Here is a 19825-nt window from a genome sequence, read left to right on the forward strand (position 1 = left end):
GGCACCCACTTCTGGTAGATTCCTTCGTGGGAGAGTGAATCCTCACGGTTCGTAGGAGTTTGAAGGAATGCTGGCAATCCCTTGCGATCAGGCACTAGTATAAATGTAGAACCAGGGAGAGATGCAGAGCTCTAAGAATACTATTACCCCTACTCACCACTGGCTGATCAAGTCTTGGCCCGACAGCATGGGGAACTTATACAGGGCCCTCTGTGTGCGGTGAGCAGAAGAAGAATGCATTTGTGGTGGAGAGATGGGTGTGGGAGGATCACTGAGCTGGGGTTAGGGTTGGCCAGTGGCCATCACCGAGAGCTGGCTGAGCCCTTGCTTGGCAGGGCTGGATCTGTTAGGAGCTTACGTGTCTTGCCCAGCAGAACTATGCAAAGGCACCAGGAAGGGCTTCAAACAAGCAGGAGTCACCCAATCAGAATATGAACTCTATGAGGTCAAGTAGAGGCTAATGGGAGAGCCCTGTCTTGGCAGTGTAGCCATTGGTATCTGGTTACATGCAGCCAGTCTATTTTTCCATGCAAAATAATTTCAAAGTCTTTGGTACCTTTGGATATAGGATAGGATTCACATGTGTTTTGCAAATGTTCCCCAAACTTAGAAATATGAATATTATTAACATCTATATTTGAGACTAAGACATCACTGGAGGCTGATCTCTGATGCCTGGTTTATAAGTAGGCCCTAAGTCAATGCTTTAAAAATCTCTAATTTTGCGATGGTTCAAGCACATTCATGCACATACATGGAATTTGTGGAATTCTGTGGGGGTAGCGAGGGCCAAAGCAAGCAGTTTTGCTCTTTCATGAAAAAAACAGATTCATTGATCGTGGGACATATATGCAGCCGTGATTACCCAGGTCCCACCTTTGTGATGATGAGGAAGGGAACTACTTCTGCTCCCAGGAGACCAAGGCCACGTGGGCATTGACATGAGCATGACCCAAGTCGGTGGGAACGAGCAGAGCCTAAATCACTGCCGTTCAGTTTACTGACGCCTCTCTACCCACTCAGCCGCCTCTCCCCTTGAAGCCTCCCCATGAGTCAAGGAGCCAGGGCTGCTGTCCGTTCTCAGCCTGCCGTGGCCGTTAGCAGAGGGTGAGCACATTTTATCCTCCATTTCTCGTTTCTTTTGGCTTTTCTCGCACATTAGGAACTCCTTAGGAGCAGGATCCTGTAGCAGTGGCCATCTTAGTTGTCTTCCTCAGAGCCTTTTCACAGATGCTAACTGTCCCAGCTGTTCCGTGTGCTACACAAAAAGTCTCCTTAAGCGTGGAGAAGACACACTCAGTAGAAAGTTGTTACTTGCAGCCTCAGGGACTGTGAAGCTCTAGGTCAAGGTGACAATAAGCTGGATGTCCAGTTAGAGCTTGCGCTGTTCTGTGCTCTCACGTGCTGGAGTTTAACAAGCTCTCTAGGGCCTTTGTGTAAGGATACCAGTACCACTCATAAAGAGGAACCCCCAGGACACGTTCACCCCTCCATAGGCTTCACCCCTCAGTACTGTCATGGTGGAGATTAAGTTTCATCATAGAGGTGTGTGTGTGGTGGGAGACAAGTATTCAAACCCAACAGTGACATCGTCTCATTATTCAGGGAGTTGAGGTGGCTTGCATCTGCACCCCAGTCTCACACACTGAGCTCTCCAATTTTGCCTGTCACCCTCCAGGCATTGCTGGGCATGTGTGTGGTCTTTGGGGTGTATAACTCAGAAGCCAGAAGTCAGGGAGAAGCTGGGGTGTATGTGGTACAAGAGTGTGTACCAAGACCTAGTGCCTCCATGCTCCAGAGCCAACCTCCAGGGGTCGCTGTCCTAGATGACTGTCTCTGACAGCTGCAGCTCCTTAAATCTTACAGGCTGCTCCCAGGCTGCTCCCAGGCAAGCAAAGCCTGCTGTGTGTCTGGGGACAGAATTCCACTTTAGAGTATTAAATGTTTTCTCTGGGCGATTTAACTCTTTGCCTCTTGTCAAAACACTAAAATAATTATAAGTTAATTGAGACAAATTATTTTTTACTATTTATATCAATATTTATAGCAAAGGAGTTGATTTTGGTTAGCTTTCCACTAAGAGGGCTTTGTAAGTCTGAGGCTGGTAAGGAGGCTCAGTGGGTAAAAACACTTGCTGCCAAGTGTGATGGCCTCGGTTTTGTTCCTAAGACCCTCAGATTTTCAGGTATCTGCCCAATACTGCCTTGTAGCCATGGAGACCTTCCTCAGGGCCCAGAACTCATGCAGGGTCAAAAGGCTGTGTCTTCCCTCCCCTCCCCTCCCCTCCCCTCCCCCTCCCCTCCCCTCCCCTCCCCCTCCCCTCCCCTCCTCTTCCCCTCCCCTCCCCTCCTCTTCCCCTCCCCTCCCCTCCTCTTCCCCTCCCCTCCCCTCCTGTTCCCCTCCCCTCCCCTCCTCTTCCCCTCCCCTCCCCTCCTCTTCCCTTCCCCTCCCCTCCCCTCCGCTTCCCTTCCCCTCCCCTCTCCTCCTCTTCCCCTCCCTCCCCTCCCCTCCCCTCTCCTCCTCTTCCCCTCCCCTCCCCTCCCTTCCTCTTCCCCTCCCCTCCCCTCCCCCTCCTCTTCCCCTCCCTTCCCTTCCTCTTCCCCTCCCCTCCCCTCCTGTTCCCCTCCCCTCCCCCTCCTCTTCCCCTCCCCTCCCCTCCCCTCCTCTTCCCCTCCCCTTCCCTTCCAGAAGGCATCTTGGCCTTTGTACTGGCTAGTTTTGTGTGTCAACTTGACACAGGCTGGAGTTATCACAGAGAAAGGAGCTTCAGTTGTGGAAGTGCCTCCATGAGATCCAGCTGTGGGACATTTTCTCAATTAGTGATCAAGTGGGGAGGACCCCTTGTGGGTGGTACCACCTTTGGGCTGGTGCTCTTGGGTTCTATAAGAGAGCAGGATGAGCAAGCCAGGGGAAGCAAGCCAGTAACAAACATCCCTCCATGGCCTCTGCATCAGCTCCTGCTTCCTGGCCTGCTTGAGTTCCAGTCCTGACTTCCTTTAGTGATGAACTGCAATGTGGAAGTGTAAGCTCAATAAACCCTTTCCTCCCCAACTTGCTTCTTGGTCATGATGTTTGTGCAGGAGTAGAAACCCTGACTAAGACAGCCTTGTTTCTCCTACCTATCATAAAAACCTAAAGCTTTCCTCTTGACTGTCCCTTAGGTCCTACACACTCTTGTTGTGGTACATGGAGGTGTACACATGTGCACATGCACACACACATACACACACACACACATACACACACGAAAAAGTAAAAACTATTTAAGTCTTTAGTTGTAGATTTTAGGCTTCTAAGATTTTTGCTCCTTTTCTGGAGGGTGACAGGCTGCAGGGAAGAAGATTTACATGTCTGAGATGTGTGATCATAACCAGGCTCCCCCACCCCCGCAGCTAGTTTTATTGAGCAGCCTTTTTGAGGTTTCCCAGAAGAATTCATAACCAAAGCCCAGGAGCTGAGGTTGTCTGGTAACCACAGGCCCCGGGGGGAGGGCGCCCTTTCTGATTTCTCTCTGACTGTGTTTCTCTTTTCCACTGACAAGCCCACGGAAGCCAAAGGCCAGAAAGCTGCCCTGAAAGCGGGCCTTGTGTTAGGCGCATACCCCAATGAAGAATGCTTGTCTGTCTCCTGCTGATGCCCAGGGTGGGTTGAACTTTCTGGAGAGTGGGCAGCCCCGGATCCTTTTTAAATGCATCTCCTGTGAGCTGAAGAGCACGGAGATCATGGAGAAGGCATTGTCAGGATTGTCAGGAGCTTGTGAACCCAGGGAACAAAACGGACTCTGGAAGCCTTAGGTAGAGACACGCCCATGGACTCAGCTCTAGAAGGGCGGCTCCGTCTTACTCCTCCCACTTTAATCCCCCCAGATCTTGTGACCCGGTCACGAATCCCCATATCTGTGTTGTCCCTGCTCTCACTCTCAGCCCAGCTTTGACCTAGCCCTTCCTGGGTGTGTCTTTCTCCCTTTCCTTTCTCGTCCCAGTAAAGTGGCTCAGCCTCGACTGTAGGTGCCCTGTGGCTTTCCCCCTTCTCTACTACAGGACTGAACCTTTTCTTAGACCAGTAAACACTTCCATTGCACGCCCAGCCTTGGCTTTTCTGGTTAAGCGAGTCTTTGGTATCTAGCCTCTTGGTAGACATTTCTACTGGGACAGACCTCAGACCTGACCAGTGGGTGGTGAGGAAAGATGATTAGCTCCGGGACATGGTGTAGTTTGGAGAAGGCAGCTGTGCTCTCATGGCCACAGGCAGAGCACACACTGAGTACTGAGCACCCTTCTAGAGCCTCACCTCGTGGGACAGTCTGAGCCTCTTTCAGCCCTGTCGGGTTCTATTCCTTGGTCAGGAAAGCCCAGGGCCCAGGGCAGGAAGCTTTAGTGTGGTGGCCAGAAGAACCGTGATAGGAGCGGCTAGATGCTGCCCTCCAGGCCCTTGCATGTTTGCTCCGTGTGGAAGCTTTTGACCCTCACCCGGGAAAGCAAAGGCGAGGCTATCTGGTTATGTGGGCCGCTGTTGTAACAAGGAAGGGACATGTGGCTCCTGTTTGTCCTTAGAGCCATGCCAAGAGCCCACTTGTCCAAAGACACCACTGTGGGCCGAGAGCTCGCTCAAGACTGTAGTAGAGAAGTTAGCAATAGACAGGGCAGGCTGAGGTGAGCAGAGTTAAAGCCAGCTGTGTTCACTGTACGTCCGTATTCTAGAGTGTTCTGACTTATGTCTGCCATGTCAGCTCTGAGGGAAGCTGTGTTTTTCTCTTTCTGGGAACATGAGTGGGCTACATTAATTTATTAGAACACAAATGTTGTAAGAGGCTGCCATGAAGAGAGTTGTCAGTCTCTCTGTCGCTCTCTCTCGCTCTCTCTCAATCACTCCTACTGACTTCTTACTTTGGGAGACAATGTCTTCAGACTTTCTTCAGTTCAGGTCTGGAGGCTGGAAACCTAGGCTCAGGATGCCACCACGGTTGGGTTCTGGTGAGGGCTGCAGACTGTCAACTCTCATTGTAGTCTCATGGGGGACAGACTGAATTAGTTCCTGTCTCACTACTGTGACAAAATACCTGACAAAAATAATTCTAGGCAGGGCTTGTTTTGTCTCACAGTTTAAGGGTGAAGCCCATCATGATGGCAAGAACATGAGGTGGCTGGTCACACTGAATCCACTGTCAGGTAGGAGAGGTGACTGCTGGTGGTTGGCTCATGTTTTTCCTTTGGTTTTGTGTGGTACCCCAGCCCACTGATGGTAGCACCTGCAGAGACCCACTAGGCATCTCAGTACCCGAGGAGAGCAGTGGGGTGTGGCATCTCAGTACCCAAGGAGAGCAGTGGGGTGTGGCATCTCAGTACCCAAGGAGAGCAGTGGGGTGTGGCATCTCGGTACCCAAGGAGAACAGTGGGGTGTGACATCTCAGTGCCCAAGGAGAGCAGCGGGGTGTGGCACAGGTGATTGGAGCCAAAAGCGGATGAGTTTTTGCCAATTTAATTCTCTCTTGCTATTCTGGGCCCCAAATCTGATAGCTTCTGGCTATTAACCCCCAAAGACAGGGCTTAGGCTCTTTTCTCTTGGAAACACACACTGGGTGAAGCAGAAAAGGGCTACACGAAACCTTTATTTTTGCTTTCAGCTGTTTATAATGTTTTTAGACAAAAAGTCTTCCATATAAGAAAAAAAATTACCTCATAGATAAAATGTTACACAAAAAGGAAATTATGGAAGGATGCTGATAGTAAGGTCAATTCCATAAGCTCATTATAAGTTCGAAGCAACAGTTTTACCAACAGATGACGGCCTTGCTTCATCATGGTGCATACCTGTGGCTTCATCCTTGGACCTGACCTAGAATGAATGATTTTCTTGATCACAAATCTGTCCTATTTCTCATCTTAGTGCAATTTATAAAATTCCATTGTATTCCTATTAATGCAGCCTTTGCTTACTTACCATGAGGAAGGGGGCATATTCTATTTTTGATTTTAACTTTATTACATCTTTCTGGCCAAACAACTAAAACCATCTCCTTAAGCTTTCTTTCTAAAATTATTTGAATCAAATCAGGGATTCTATAAAGTCATTAATTCATCTAAACAGCATTAATTTATGAAAGTTTATCTTCGCCCAATAGGGCGGGTTATCACGCAGGAAGTAATCATACCAGGCCACAGGCAGCGAGGGTCTCCAGGTGTCTCCTCACACCAAGCCACATAGATGAGCAGTGTGGTAATAACAAACATGAGAACGTACACCAGTAGCAGGAAGCAATCTTGGGACTAAGTCTTTGGGACCACGCCTCAGCAGCGTGCTCCCATCACAGCCAAGTAAGACAACAGGCTTTCTCCAGGGAGCACACTTGCCCACTGCAGCTCTTCTTCCATGGTGTCCACCAAGCACTCACATTTATGGCAGGTCTTTCTTCTTCACTGACAAATCCCTAGAAATACTCTTAATAGCCCATCAAGAGGAGTGTTTCCATGGCGATTTAAGTCCATTAAATCCAAGTCCAGTTAAGTTGATAATGAAGATTGTTCATCCATCACAGGCAGCAAGCTGGTTTTCTACTCTCCCATACTCCTCTCTGTTCTCTTCTTTTATATAATCCATTAAGGGTCCACAGGAGCCCTGAATGATAACACACTGGCTTCATCAGAGTCTGCTCCTGCTCTCTGTTGCGCTCAGGGCCCTGTCTCCAGAGCTGGTGGACACACACAGTCGTTTTAGGTAGCCCTGAGTTCCCTCAGGCAGGCACTCTGAACGAGGAGGGGGGCTATGCCATCTTAAAATGAGGATGCAAACGTAAACACTTCACATTTGCTCAGGTCTCTCGATGGGCAGTTGATGGGACTCTTTTAGAAGCAGGCTTTGGACTGGTCAGAGTCCGGTCAGCGAGCAAACATCTGTCACTACTCCCAAAACCTGAGGAGGTGGACAGATAAGGAGAAAGCTTTAGAAAATAGTCAGGAAAAGTGAAGGTTAATTGTTACATGGGCGAGCCGGTTGGGGAATGGAGCCCAGACCAAAGCCTATAATTTCTGAAGTCGCTGGGAGACTATGCTGTGGTTTAATATTGTGCAAATGGTATTTCCTATCACATGAATAAAATACCACACATGTTTGTGATTGAATAGTGTGGGGTCCACAGCATATGTGCTAATACCACGCCTCGTGCTGCGTTGGCCTCCGCGTGACCTAGATGGGGGCAAGGCATGCACATACTCCTTTTGCTTTTGTTTCAGACTTCTGTGGGACTGATCACCACACCATCACAGCAAATGTTTTGGGGGGAATTCTTCACAATGCCCTCACCGTGGCCTTGGCTTCCCTAGTACCAACCCTGCAACAGCAGCTAGTGAGGCTCCAGCCCTTCTAGAGCACACACAACAGGCTTCACAGAGGCAGCCAGGGTCCATCTGGTTACAAAGTTGCTTTGGAGGAGTCTGGCATGCAGGAATCTGAGAATTCCTTATTTGGGAGAGCAGCCAATGAAACCACACAGATACTGACCTCAAGACATTCTCTCTTTAGATTATTCAGCATTGTTGCGAGCAAACGCCAAACAAGTTTAGCCTTGGTGAAAGCCCAGAGGCTGGAGCGGGAGTCTGTCTGACCACGACAACGGGGTCCAGCTGATAGCTGCCAGGGTCAGCCTCAGCACCAGCCCTCCCCCCACCATCTGGCACGCACAGAGGGGCATGATATTAGGGACCATGTAAAATGAGTCTGTTCGTCTCCGCAGACCGGCAATGATGTGGAGACAAAGCCACAAATGATCTGGAATGTGGCTTTACCAGCTAAAGGACCCACGTTGGATTTCAACAACCTTCAGGAGATGGTAGAACTTTGTATGTGCCTTTCCTGAATGGTTCTGAAGAAAAGCCAAGGAAAAGGAAGGTAGGCTATAAGGGCTGAGAGCAAAGGACAGCAGAATAGATGGAGCCCTGGGCTGTGTGGAGGGGACAGAAGGACTGTGTAAGGAGCAAGACAGAATTCAGGCCATTGGTGCACCGAGCCGGCTCTGAAGGGCCAGTCGAGAAGGGACAGGAAGCATGTCGGGCTGGGTTAATAAAACTAGTCTCAGAAGTGGGCCTAGCCTGATTGTGGCTGGGCTGTGGTTCTTGTGCATTCTCAGGGTTGGGGGGGGGGGGGCGGTTCAGGGATGTCTGTCCCAGACTCTGCCTTTCCTCAAGCCTGTGGGTCCAAGAGCACTCGTGGTAGGCGAGAAACAAACTCTTTCTAGGCTCATCCTTCTTTAGTTCCTGGCTCTAGGGAAGAACCTCTGCAGCTGGGCACCGTTTCCCTGAGGCAGGGTCGGGTAGTGACAGCACACCCTGCCACCCTGCCGCAGGTCAAGGGGATCTTGGGAGTATTGGACTTCGGCATCAAACAGACCTGGTCTCAGCTTCTTGCTAGCTGGGTGACTTTTGGCAAGTAGCTTAACCTCTCTGACTCCTCTGAAGCCCTGGGTGTTAAAGAGACGAATGTGCAGCTATTAGACACGCATTGCGGGTAAAGGTTCTGTTAGTCAAATAGAATAGTCGCACTTTCTTCTTCACGCTAAAATTCAATGGCTTGTTGAAGTGGGGTGTGTGTGTGGGTTACATAGAGCTTTAGAAAAAAGAGAAAAGTCTTCTTGAGGTTATTTTATCAACAATGTATGGAGTTCTGTATTTTTACCAAGTTTTTGTAGGTAAAGTAGAAAATGCCTTTACAAATGAGACATGACCCCTGCTTGATAAAGGTGACTGAAAGAACAGACAGTGTTTTCCTCTAACTTGAAAGTTTATTATCCTGTGATACTCTTGGAGATGTTTCATACCCGCAAGGCAGGTGATAATGTTATTGTAGAAGGTAAGGTATTGTTGCCTTTATCTTGTGTGTATGGCGGATGTGCGCATGCCCACATGTTAATCTATGTGAGTGCTGGTGTGTGTGTGTGTGGGGGGGGGGGCTGGAGGATAACCTGGTTATCCAGTGTGTGCGGGGGCTGGAGGATAACCTGTTGGTACTCCACTTCTACCCAGTTTGAGGTATGATCTCTCACTTGCTTCTGTATACACCAGGCCATGTTAGCTGATTATTGGGTTTCCAGGGATGATCCCACCTGGCCAAAGGCATGCTGTGAACACACAGACACACACACACATACACACACATAGGCACACACACAGGCAGCACACACAGGCAGCACACACACAGAAACACACAGGCACACACACAGGCACACACAGGCACACACACACAGGCACACACACAGGAACACACAGGCACATACACACAGGAACACACAGGCACACACACACACACACACACACACACACACACACACACACACACACACAGGCACACACACAGGCACACATACAAGCACAGATTACTGTGCCTGGCTTTATGTGTGTTCCGGGGATTCAAGCTCAGGACCTTACGACTGCATGGTGAGCACTTTACCCCTTGAGCCTGAGTATTGCTACTTTTATTTACTTAGAGCAATTCACAGTTATCTCTGTAGTAATATAGGAGTTTGATTTCTTAACTGACAGAAAGAATAATGTATCTTTTTTTTTTAGGTTTGCTGTAACCTCTTCTGTTGCTCACACACCCTTTAGAACAGGGTGTGGATAATTGTTGTGGGGATCCCCTAGTTTGGAGGGTGTTAAACTCTCAGCAGATTCTGAATGCACCTGATATATTTGTTGAAGGGAGGAAGGCTTGTGTTGGGGTTTTCTGTAGCCCTGTTTTTCCTGATGTGAATAGCTACTTTTAACTTGTTCTCAAGTTGAATCATCCCAAAGCTGCTTTGAAACTAGCTACTGTGAAGAGACTGTTGTTTTACAGAGAAACAAACATCTCCCTTAGGAGTCTTAAATATCAAAAATGGGTTTCTAGACATCTCTGCTGTAGTAAATGTTCTATCTGTGCCCCAGACAGAATCTTGGTATCCTGCCACATTTCTGGGCCTGATGGGAGCTGTGTTCTAGAAGTTTGCTCATAATCCAGATGGACTGCACACAAACTTCTGAAGGGCTGTGGCCAAAGAAAGGCCTGGCCTCACTGGCGGGGAAGGAGCCTGAGTCGGACAGGAATCTTCGCCTCTGAGGAAAGCAGCAGAGACAGGAAGGAGACAGGACTTCCTGGGCCCTGAGCTAACTAGGTTCCAGACCTTGGAAGACTCCCAAATGCTGTTGTGAAGTTTAAATGAGATGTTGCACATGCGTGGCTGCCAGTAATGACATCTGGGGAAGGGGTGTCAGGAGAGGCAGGAGCTTGCCCTGATCCAATGTGGCTGCCAACATGGGGCGGGGAGGGAATGGGGGGGTGGGTTGGGGTGCGTGGGGGAGGGTGTCAGCCTAAGGAAGGTAAAGGGAGACAGCAGTTTTAAGCTGAGCTTCCTTCCTGCGCTCGCTGCCCCAGGAGGTAGAATCCTGCCGAGCTCCCTGCTTTACCACCCCGCCAGAGGCCTGGGGCCGGGCTGGGGGCGGGGGCGGGGGTGGGGGCGGGGTGGGGGGGGGACTGGGTTGGAGAAAGGAAAGCTAGCCCTAGTTGTTGACTTTGGGCTAGCTGACTGGAGGGGGCTGTGGGAGAAAGATGAGATCATACCTAGGGAAGGGCAGCAGAGATAAGAGAGGTGTGCAGCAGGCGGGGTGATGGGGACCAAGCCCAGAGGGAAGCAGGCCAGCCTCCCACTGTAGAGGACCAACCAGAGTCCTCGGAGGCAGAGGCTGACCACTGGCTGGGGGAGCCAGGATCGAGAGATCTTTGCATGGATTTTGGGCAGTCAGTCTGGCTTTCTTTCTTTCTTTCTTTCTTTCTTTCTTTCTTTCTTTCTTTCTTTCTTTCTTTCTTCCTTTCTTTGATATATTTTTATTTATATTTCATATGATTTCCCCTTTCCTGGCTCCCCACTCCCCGAAAGTCCCATAAGCCCTCTTCCCTCCCCCTGTTCCCCCATCCACCCCTTCCCTGTTCTGGTTTTGCCCTACACTGCTGCACTGAGCCTTTCCAGAACCAGGGGACACTCCTCCGTTCTTCTTGAACATCATTTGATATGTGGATTATGTCTTGGGTGTTCTAATTTTCCAGGCTAATATCCGCTTATCAGTGAGTGCATACCATGATTGATCTTTTGAGACTGGGTTATCTCACTTAGTATGATGTTCTCCAGCTCCATCCATTTGTCTAAGAATTTCATGAATTCATTGTTTTTAATGGCTGAATAGTACTCCATTGTTTATATATACCATATTTTCAGTCTGGCTTTCAAGTGCAGACTGAAAATATGGTATATATACCATATTTTTCTCTGTGGAATGGATAGGTGTGACATGAGAAGTGACTTACCTTGATTTAGCCAAGTTATTTGTTGGCTCAGGGTATCCGGTGTTGTCCACTAGTTTTTAAAGTGATTATCACATCACAATCCATGCGGTATCCTGTAGCTGTGTCCACATCTTCTGAGACCTTGTGGGGCTTAACTGTTAAGGGCTTTGGGAATTCTGTCATAAACTTAATAATTAACAAACTTTTGACAGGATTGAGGGCTACATTGATTGGCTATAACTGAAAAGAATTTAATGGAATTATCATCTCTAAGTAACTGGGACAGGTTGTGCAGGTAGAGAAAAGCACAGTTTTGTATGAGCGAAGAGACATACGTCTAGGACCAGAGTAAGAATGCTGGCAGGAGTGGCGTACCATCGTGGTGACAGAAAATGAGTTTGTCCAGGCAGGTTCAGGCCTGTGACACAAACTGAGCACGCAGGCCGTGAGAACAGACCAGGGGTGTGGGAGCATGGACAGGTAAGCGAACGTTTTTCTATTTACCAGACTGCTGGCAATATGTGTGAAGATCCCTTAAAGTACATGTTTGAAGACATCGCAGCCCCCATTGGGGAGTTATTGGTGAGAATAATTCAATAACCAAAAAATTCTAGCCAGGCTAGAGGCCTAAAGGGTATACAAGGTAAATCCCAGATTTATTAGAAAGCATCCTTAGCCTAGGCCTAAGGCTTTCTTAAACAGCTGCAAGAGCCCAGATGGGTTCTAGAGCCTCTTTCGAGGGGTATGGTCACCCAAGGGTCGATGTCCTAATTCATAAGTCAGCCAGGAGGCCGGTCATAAGGACCAGGCATAGAAATGTCCACTTAGCCCAAAAGATGCTGGCCATGCGCAATCTGGGCATTTAGGGTTTCTCCCGCCTACTGGAGAAACTCCTTATCAATCAATATGCCTGTATGTGTTTGTGAGCTTCCAGTCTGTAGCAGGAAATGTGGAAGTGAGAGGTTGATTTGGGCCTGTGTGACTGAGTAACCCACTTGGCAGAGGCTGGGTGGCAGCAGCTACGGTGGTGGAGGTCTCTGAGTCTCACAGCGTTGGGGGGTCGCCGTTGTCTGTAGCTGCACAGTGGGGGCACTGCACTGTGGGCTTGGTGTTGCAGCAGCCAGTGTCCTCAGTGCTCGAGGCTCTCCGCCCAGTGCCTCCGGCTGCTGGAGTCTGTGGTGGAGGGGGGACTGGGTGGGGGGAGAAGGCAGCACTCCTCATATCTCAGGAGTGTAACACTGTTAGCCCTCACTTTGTAACTCCGGGGCAGAAATGGAGAGAGAGGGGGGCTCCCTTGTGTGCGTGGGCAGCCAAGATCTTCCCACAGGAGAGCGTACAGGTGGTCACGAGTGTGGGAAAGCAAGTCTCAGACAAGGTCTCTGGCAGGACACAAGGGGTGGGAGCAGCAGAACCAGTGGGCCGGGCATAAATTCCACTAGGCACTGGTCCTGCGAGCTCCGCTTGCCACAGCTGTGGTTGCAGGCTGCTGCGATTGGTCACAGTCCGGTACAGGACCGTCCTGTACAGGACCATGCAGATGGACGCTTACTCTGACCAGTGGGGGGTGGGGGCTAGCCAGCGGGGATCTCTTGTAGCTGGGGTGGGATGCAAACCTGCAGTTCCTAAATCTGAGTCTCGGCACCAATTATGTGTTTATAAAAGATAAAGACATAGGGGTATGTTCTATGGGGTGTGGTCAGGTATGGGGGAAGGGGGTGCCTTGGTGGGACCATGCCAAGGCATCCCTTCCCCCTGAGGGACCAGCCACATGACCTATAGTATAGAATAATTTATTTGGGGAATGGGGAGGGGAGTTAAGAGAGTAGTAGAGGTAGAGAAAGGCAGAGAGAGAGAGAGAGAGAGAGAGAGAGAGAGAGAGAGAGAGAGAGAGAGAGAGAGAAGGGAAGGGAGGGGAGGGAAGTAGAGGCTGGCCATGACCTTGTGCACACGGAGAGGGGGAAGGGAAGGGAATGGGGAGGAGACAGCAAGGGCAAGAGAGAGGCAAGAGAGCTTGGTGGGGGCGAGCAGCTCCTTTTATAGTGGGCCAGGTAACTGTGGGGTGGAGATTAGACAGAATGCTAACAAGATCATAGGTGTTTTATGATGCATGCTAAAAAAATGGGGGGCAGAGGAAGGCCCCCATTTACATAGCAATGGGCTAATTTCTTTGTGAGTATGGAAATCAGTCTCTTTGTCTCACAAGAGCCACAACATGAAATTTAAGCTCTACCCATTTCCCCAAACTGCGAGACTGCACCAAAGTCTCTCATCTTTCCTCTAACATAACAAACTCAGCTGGAGTAAATATTTGCAGGACGTCTTGTCCTCTGAAGGGCTGTTTGGACTGGATTCCTTCTGAGGGTGGGGTGAGGATGGGTCCGGCCCCTGAGCCTCCTGGCAGCTCTGCTAGGTCCCAGGGGCTGGTGCTTTCGGCTGTGGCTTCTGGGCAGAGTCGACAGTGAGGTTCCCCTCCCCCTGTCCCCCACGACCGGCCGGCTGGGCGCCCCTCCTCTGGGTCTAGAGCCCCCAGGGCAGAGTCGACAGTGAGGTTCCCCTCCCCCTGCCCACCACAACCGGCAGGGCGGACGCCCCTCCTCTGGGTCTAGAGCCCCCAGGAATGCGCAGAGGCAGAATGACCTCAACCTTTGTTTTCAGCCTAGCCCCAGGCTCCCCCTTCTATTTCTTTGTGTCTGCTCTTTTCCAAGCTTGAGTGAATCAAACAAGTGCACACGTGGGGGTGGGGGTAGGGGTGGGGTGGGGGTGGGGTGGGGGTGGAGGGGGGTGGAGGGGGGCGCACAGAGGGAGGAAAGAGGCCTTGCCCAGGAGCTTTGTGCCAGCAGGGTCTCAGTTTTTCGAGTCCAGTGTGGCTCCTGGAGCTTCCTTTGCTGGCAGTTTAGAAGGGTGTAGCTCAGTGGTAGAGTACTTGCCAACTATACCCAAAGTCCTGAGTTCAAGTCACAGCACTGGGTTGTCTCGGCACCGAGGCCCTGGAACTGAGTTGGGAACAATATTTTTGCTTTTGAAAATACACATTTGATTGGCTATCAATTGGCATAGAATTGTTTTAATGCTGGAAAGAACCTGCAAAGATTGTTCCAGTGTAACCAAGCCTGGTATTTGAAGAGACTGGCGACTCGACCAGCCAGTGGCAGAGCAGTGCCCAGGATTCCGGTGACCTCACGACTCTCAGAAATGTGCTCCTTAAAGCTCATCGCCTTTGGTGTCTTTAGACTAATTTCAAATAATGTATGCTATACCAAAGGAGACAGCATTTGCTCAATAGAAATGCACATAGATAGAGGTTGGTTAGTGGATTCTGGGGCCCAGGAGGAGGGAGGGTGGGAGAGTGCCTGTAGTTGGTCTAGGGTTTGTTTTGGGGGCAGGAGGAATGTTTTGAAATTGGTGCCAGTGGACATACAATTCTGTTATTCTTCTAAAAAGTACTTAAGTGCACACTGTTTTTTGGGGTGGTGGTGGTGGGCTGTTTTGAACGTGGCTTATGAACTGTATCTCAGTCAGTCCCTTGCTGACGGGGGATTTGGGGCTGCATACGGCAGTGTTGCCCCTTACTGATGGGGGACTTCAGTCTGTACACAGGAAAGTAGATCTGCACAGCAGAGGTTGTTTGATAAGCCATGAGTCAAGACTCTCTGAATGATAAACTTCACATATTTTGGGGTGTAGGTGGGGTGGAAGTGTGTTATAAACTTACTGGATTTTTAGCTTTCCCCTACATGTTCCACTTCACTAACAAAGTGGCTACATAGTGATCAGTCCACTGAAGACTTGGTGATTCGATTCAAAAGCATGGAATTGCCAGGTGGCATGGTGCTCACCTTTAATCCCAGCACTCAGGAGGCAGAGGCTGACAAATCTGAGTTCAAAGCCAGCCTGGTCTACAGAGTCGATTCCAGGACCACCAAGACTACACAGAGAAACCCTGTGTTGAAAAACAAAAGACAAAAGCAAGCAAACAAACGAAGCTTTGAGTCAAATACTCCTGACCTTCTGGAAGCTCCTCATATATAGGCTCCTAACTCCCCACCCCACCCAGCAGTGAGGCGGTGTGTGTGGGTGCGGATGTGTGTGTGTGTGTTGTGGGAGGACTGTGGGTGGGAAGGCACATGAAATCTGTACTTGGTAATACAACTTTAAGTGAATAGTGCAGAATAGCTCTCCCATTGGTTGGTCTACCCACAATCTTGTACAATCCTTTTTATTTTTGTGACTTGCATTGGAATGCTTTTAATTTCTAATTTTCTTTTCCCATTGTTCATTAAATTAGCTGCAAGGATTTACACTTTTTCAACAGAACTGTGTGGTCTGCCTGAGCCCCAGGTCCCCCCAGTGCTTTCATTCTTCACAGCTGAAGTGCTGTACCCTATACACAGGGGCTCCCCATTTGTTGCTTTTCCAGGGTCTGGCACCCACAGCTTCACTTTCTGCTTTCTGAAGCTGACTTCAGATGCCTTGTGTAAGGGAGTCTGGGGTGCAGATGTCTGCGGCTAGCTTATTGCATCTCATATGCGATAATCAAGGTCCAGTTGTGCTGTGGCGGGGACGAGAAGTGATTTTTAGGATCCAGAAATAGTCCATTGTCTACACAGACTGCATTTTCTTCTGTCTCAGAGGCCTGTAGTGTTTTTCTTTTTTTAAATAATTAATTCAGTTTTTAAGGGTCCTTGTCTAGCTTTGTGACTGGGGTGAAGCTGGCTTCATAAATCAAGTTTAGAAGCAATCCCTATTTTTAAAATACTTTGTAAAGGATTGACATTACTTCTCTGAGTTGCTTGTAGAATTTGGCAGGGAAGCCATTTTGTCCTGTGTGGCCACCGTTTTGTCTATGTTCCGCCAGCACCTGAATGATGACATAGAGACAATTATTATTATTATTATTATTATTATTATTATTATAGCTCTGAATTTACAGCTTAAGCTCATTCCCAACTAGCTTATATATCTTAATTAACCCTTTTTTTCCTAATCCAAGTTCTGCCACGTGGCCCGTTAGTCTCTTCTCATTAAGTCCTGGCAACGTCTTCTTTCTCATCTGTCTGGTGAATCTCCTACCCTTTTCTCTCTTTTCTCCACCGCCCCTTTCTCTCTTCCAGGAAGTCCCGCCTTCTGCTTCCTGCCCAGCTACTGGCCATCAGAGTTTTGTTAAAGCCAGTCAGAGAATGCCTTAGGTAGGTGAGAAAGGACAGGGACACAACTCACACAGTCCTGGGCTTCTCCTTGTTGGGAAGCTTTTCACGATGAAACCCATCTTTTTCACTAGTTACAGGTCTGTTCAAATTTTCTTTCTTTCTTTTAGATTTATTTATGTGTTTGAGTATTTTACCTGCATGTGTGTACCTGTGGAGGCCAGAAGAGGTTGTTGTATTCCCTGGGATTGGAGTTACTGATGGTTGTAAGCACCACCATGTGGGTGCTGGGAACTGAACCCAGTCCTGTGCTCTTAAGGACGACTCCGCCCGCCCAGATTTCTCATTGTATTAATAGCTCGGTTTTATGGCAGGTTGCCTGTGCCTAGGACTTTGACCATTTCCCCTAATTGGTCCCACTGACTAGTCTGCCCAGAGTCTTCTACAATCCTTATTTTTTGGCGACTTCCACTGCAATGTCTTTCATTTCTAATTTTGAATATCCCATTTTCCATTTTCATCAATTTTCAACAGCATTGACTCAAAGGCTCACTGTTCAACCTATTGTTTTCTCTCTGCACACATCTCGTCCCTCTGTTCCGGTTGTTATTTTGCCTGTGCTAACTTTCCTTTGGCTTGTCTGTTGACTAGCTTCTTGGAGCACAGAACTGTGTAATTCCCTTGATCTTACCCTTCATTTTTAATGTAGCCATTTATGGCTGTAGACTTTCCTGTTAGCATGAATTTCATTGTGAATTTTAGAAATCTGGGATTTTGGTTGTTTTGGTTTTTTGTTGTTGGTTTTGGGTTTTGTTTGTTTTTGTTTTGTTTTGTTTTTTGAGACAGGTTTCTCTGTGTAGCTCTGGCTGTCCTGGACTTGATTTACAGGCCAGGCTGGCCTGGAACATCCCCTTGCCTCTGTCTCCCAGAGGGCTGGGATTAAAGGCGTGCACCACCACATCCGGCTGTGGTTTTGTCTCACAGTATTTTCTAGCTCAACCTTCCTTCCCCCTCCTTTTGAAAGCACGATTGCACAATGTCTTCATCTAGTGCTTGTTTGTTAATCTCCATTGGTGGAAAACAAGCAAGGGTTTCCCTGTTGCTGTTGATTTCTAGGGACCCTCCCACCTGTATGAGACAAAAGTACTTATGTTACCTTAGTATTCCTACGTTTAAGGCTTGTCATGTGGTCTAGCATGCTGTACTCTATCTTGATGTTCTCCTCCTTGATGTGTGCTTGAGAAGGTATGTCCACTCTAGTCTGTGCTAGAATGCTGTGTGCATCTGGTAGGCTCATTGGTGGAAGGGACTGTTCAAGACTTCTCTGTAAAGAATTACAGTCTACCTGGGCATCCCTCTGCTATGAGACCTGGGACGGTGAGTCCCTAGTGTTATGTTTAGCTGTGTAGCTCTCCCTTCATGCCCGTCAGTCTTTGCTCCTTTGGTCTTGGGGTGCTAAGGTTGGGTTCCAGACACTTACAATTATTGTATCTTTCTTGTGCATTGACTCCTTTATCATTATGCAATTTGCCTTTTGTATTTTTAACTTGTTTATTTACTTGTTTGTTTTTAAAGATTTTGTTTATTTTTACTTTCTGTGAATGAGTGTGAGTGTTGTGCCTGAAAAGTGCATTGGTTGGATCCCACGGACTTGCAGTTACAGATGCTCGTGAACCACCATACAGGTGCTAGGAACCAAATCAGGTCCTCTCCAGCCCCTGCTTGTTTTTGTTTTTTTTTTGGGGGGGACAGAGGCTTGCCCTGTAGCTCAGGCCAGGCTGAACTCACTGTGTAGCCCAGGCTGGCCTTGAATTAATTATATCAAGTGTGACATGGTTGTGAGCATGACTGCATGACAGTTTTAGCCATGGGAGCACCGTCAACCTGAATAATGCATCTCGGGCTTTCTAGTACACAGTCGGCGCTGCTCTTTCTTGTCTGCTTTGCCTCTGTCTTCGAAAGGGACTGAGGGCATTACTAGAGAGGAAATGGCTCTGATGTCACTAGGAACAAACTGCTCTGGACCAGGCCATTCAAGCACCCAACCCAGGAGAAGGGCTTCTGGAGGTGGACCCGACGGCCCTAATTGCTCTCTGGGAAATGTTAGCCAACTCATGATGATTAGGTTGTACCAGAAAATATTTGAGGCAAGAAATGTTTTTGAGAAACCTGAATCTTTAGTAGTTAATTGAAGACACCAAGGAAAAGGAACGCTGGGCCTGAGTCACTAAGAACAGGGACGTCCATGGAAAATACAAGGGACAAGATGGAGGAAGAAATGGGTCTACTGGATCAGTGAGCAATGGTGAGAGGCCCCGAGAGAGGGGAGCTCCAATAACAGACGGTGGAGCTAGAGATATTACAGGGGAAACTGCAAGGTATAGGTATGATGCAAAAGACTGAGGGTGGGTAGAAGAGTTTGGGCCCTGGAAGGGGGCCAGTGGATTAGTGAACTGACCTTCCTGGAAAGATTGGAACGTACTGATTTGTCTCCCTGGCATTGTCTACCTAAGGAAACTAGGGTACAAGTTCTAGGAGATAGAATTTGGGCTTGTGAGGAAGCCCTGGGGGAAGCTGCAAGGGGAATTAACATTGCATAGAGAAAAAAGTTTGAGAAGTACTGTAGACATAGATCTTTGGATAAGCTTAATAAAGAGATTTTGCAACCTCAGACAAGTTACAATAGTAACATTACCTGACATGTTCAGCACTTTTTTGTTTTCATGCTAATACTGCGACTGCAAGTTTATGCCCAGATGACATGGGATTTGGAGGTTTTGCTGAGAGTTAGAGGTTAATGTACAGTGTGCTTTAGCAGACACTGCGCTGTGACTGTGTGTGCGCTGTGCTTTCTGGTGTCATAGTCACATGGGATTATCAGGAAAAATAATGGGTTTGAGGAAAATAGTGAAAGGTTTTTGAGTATGTATTATTGTATAACAAGGAAGTGTGTAACCACCTTGTTAACCACTAAGATTAAGGTGAGCACTGGAGAGACGGCTCAGGGGTAAAGCGTAGTGGCCACTCTTTCAGTGGATCTGAGTTCAATTCCCAGAACTCACAAGGCAGCTCGCAACTGTCTGTAACTCAAGATGCAGGGAATTTGACGCCCTCACACAGGCATACATGGAGACAAAACACCAATGCACATAAAATTAAAAAAAAAACAAAACATTGGGGGTGGAGGACTTTGTCAGCTTGCATCTGTATCATTACCCGAGACTCTGATTTCATGTGGATCCAATCCTCCCACTCTCGAGAACCCCAAAACAACTGAGGTTAGTCCTTGGCAAATTAGGTTCCTCCTGCCTCAGTTTCCCAACGTTGGGATTATAGGCATGAGCTACTATGTCTGGCTTTGTAACTTTTTGACT

General features: G+C 48.5%; 1 protein-coding gene across 4 annotated transcripts in view; it reads left to right on the top strand.

Annotated features, from left to right (window-relative positions):
- The window catches only part of Ston1 (stonin 1), a 55875-nt gene that overhangs the window by 26403 nt on the left and 9647 nt on the right, over positions 1–19825 (top strand). The window contains exon 2 of one of the 4 annotated variants that reach the window (XM_052186586.1): positions 7730–7884. The exons of 1 other annotated variant lie outside the window; for it this stretch is intronic. The gene's annotated coding sequence lies outside the window, so the exon portion shown is untranslated. Of the gene's footprint in view, positions 1–7528; positions 7885–8652; positions 8842–19825 lie in introns of those variants that run through there. 2 more of the 4 variants (XM_052186585.1, XM_052186587.1) reach the window with 2 other exon arrangements.

The sequence above is a fragment of the Apodemus sylvaticus genome, chromosome 6 (assembly GCF_947179515.1).
Source record: "Apodemus sylvaticus chromosome 6, mApoSyl1.1, whole genome shotgun sequence".
Taxonomy (NCBI): Eukaryota; Metazoa; Chordata; class Mammalia; order Rodentia; family Muridae; genus Apodemus; species Apodemus sylvaticus.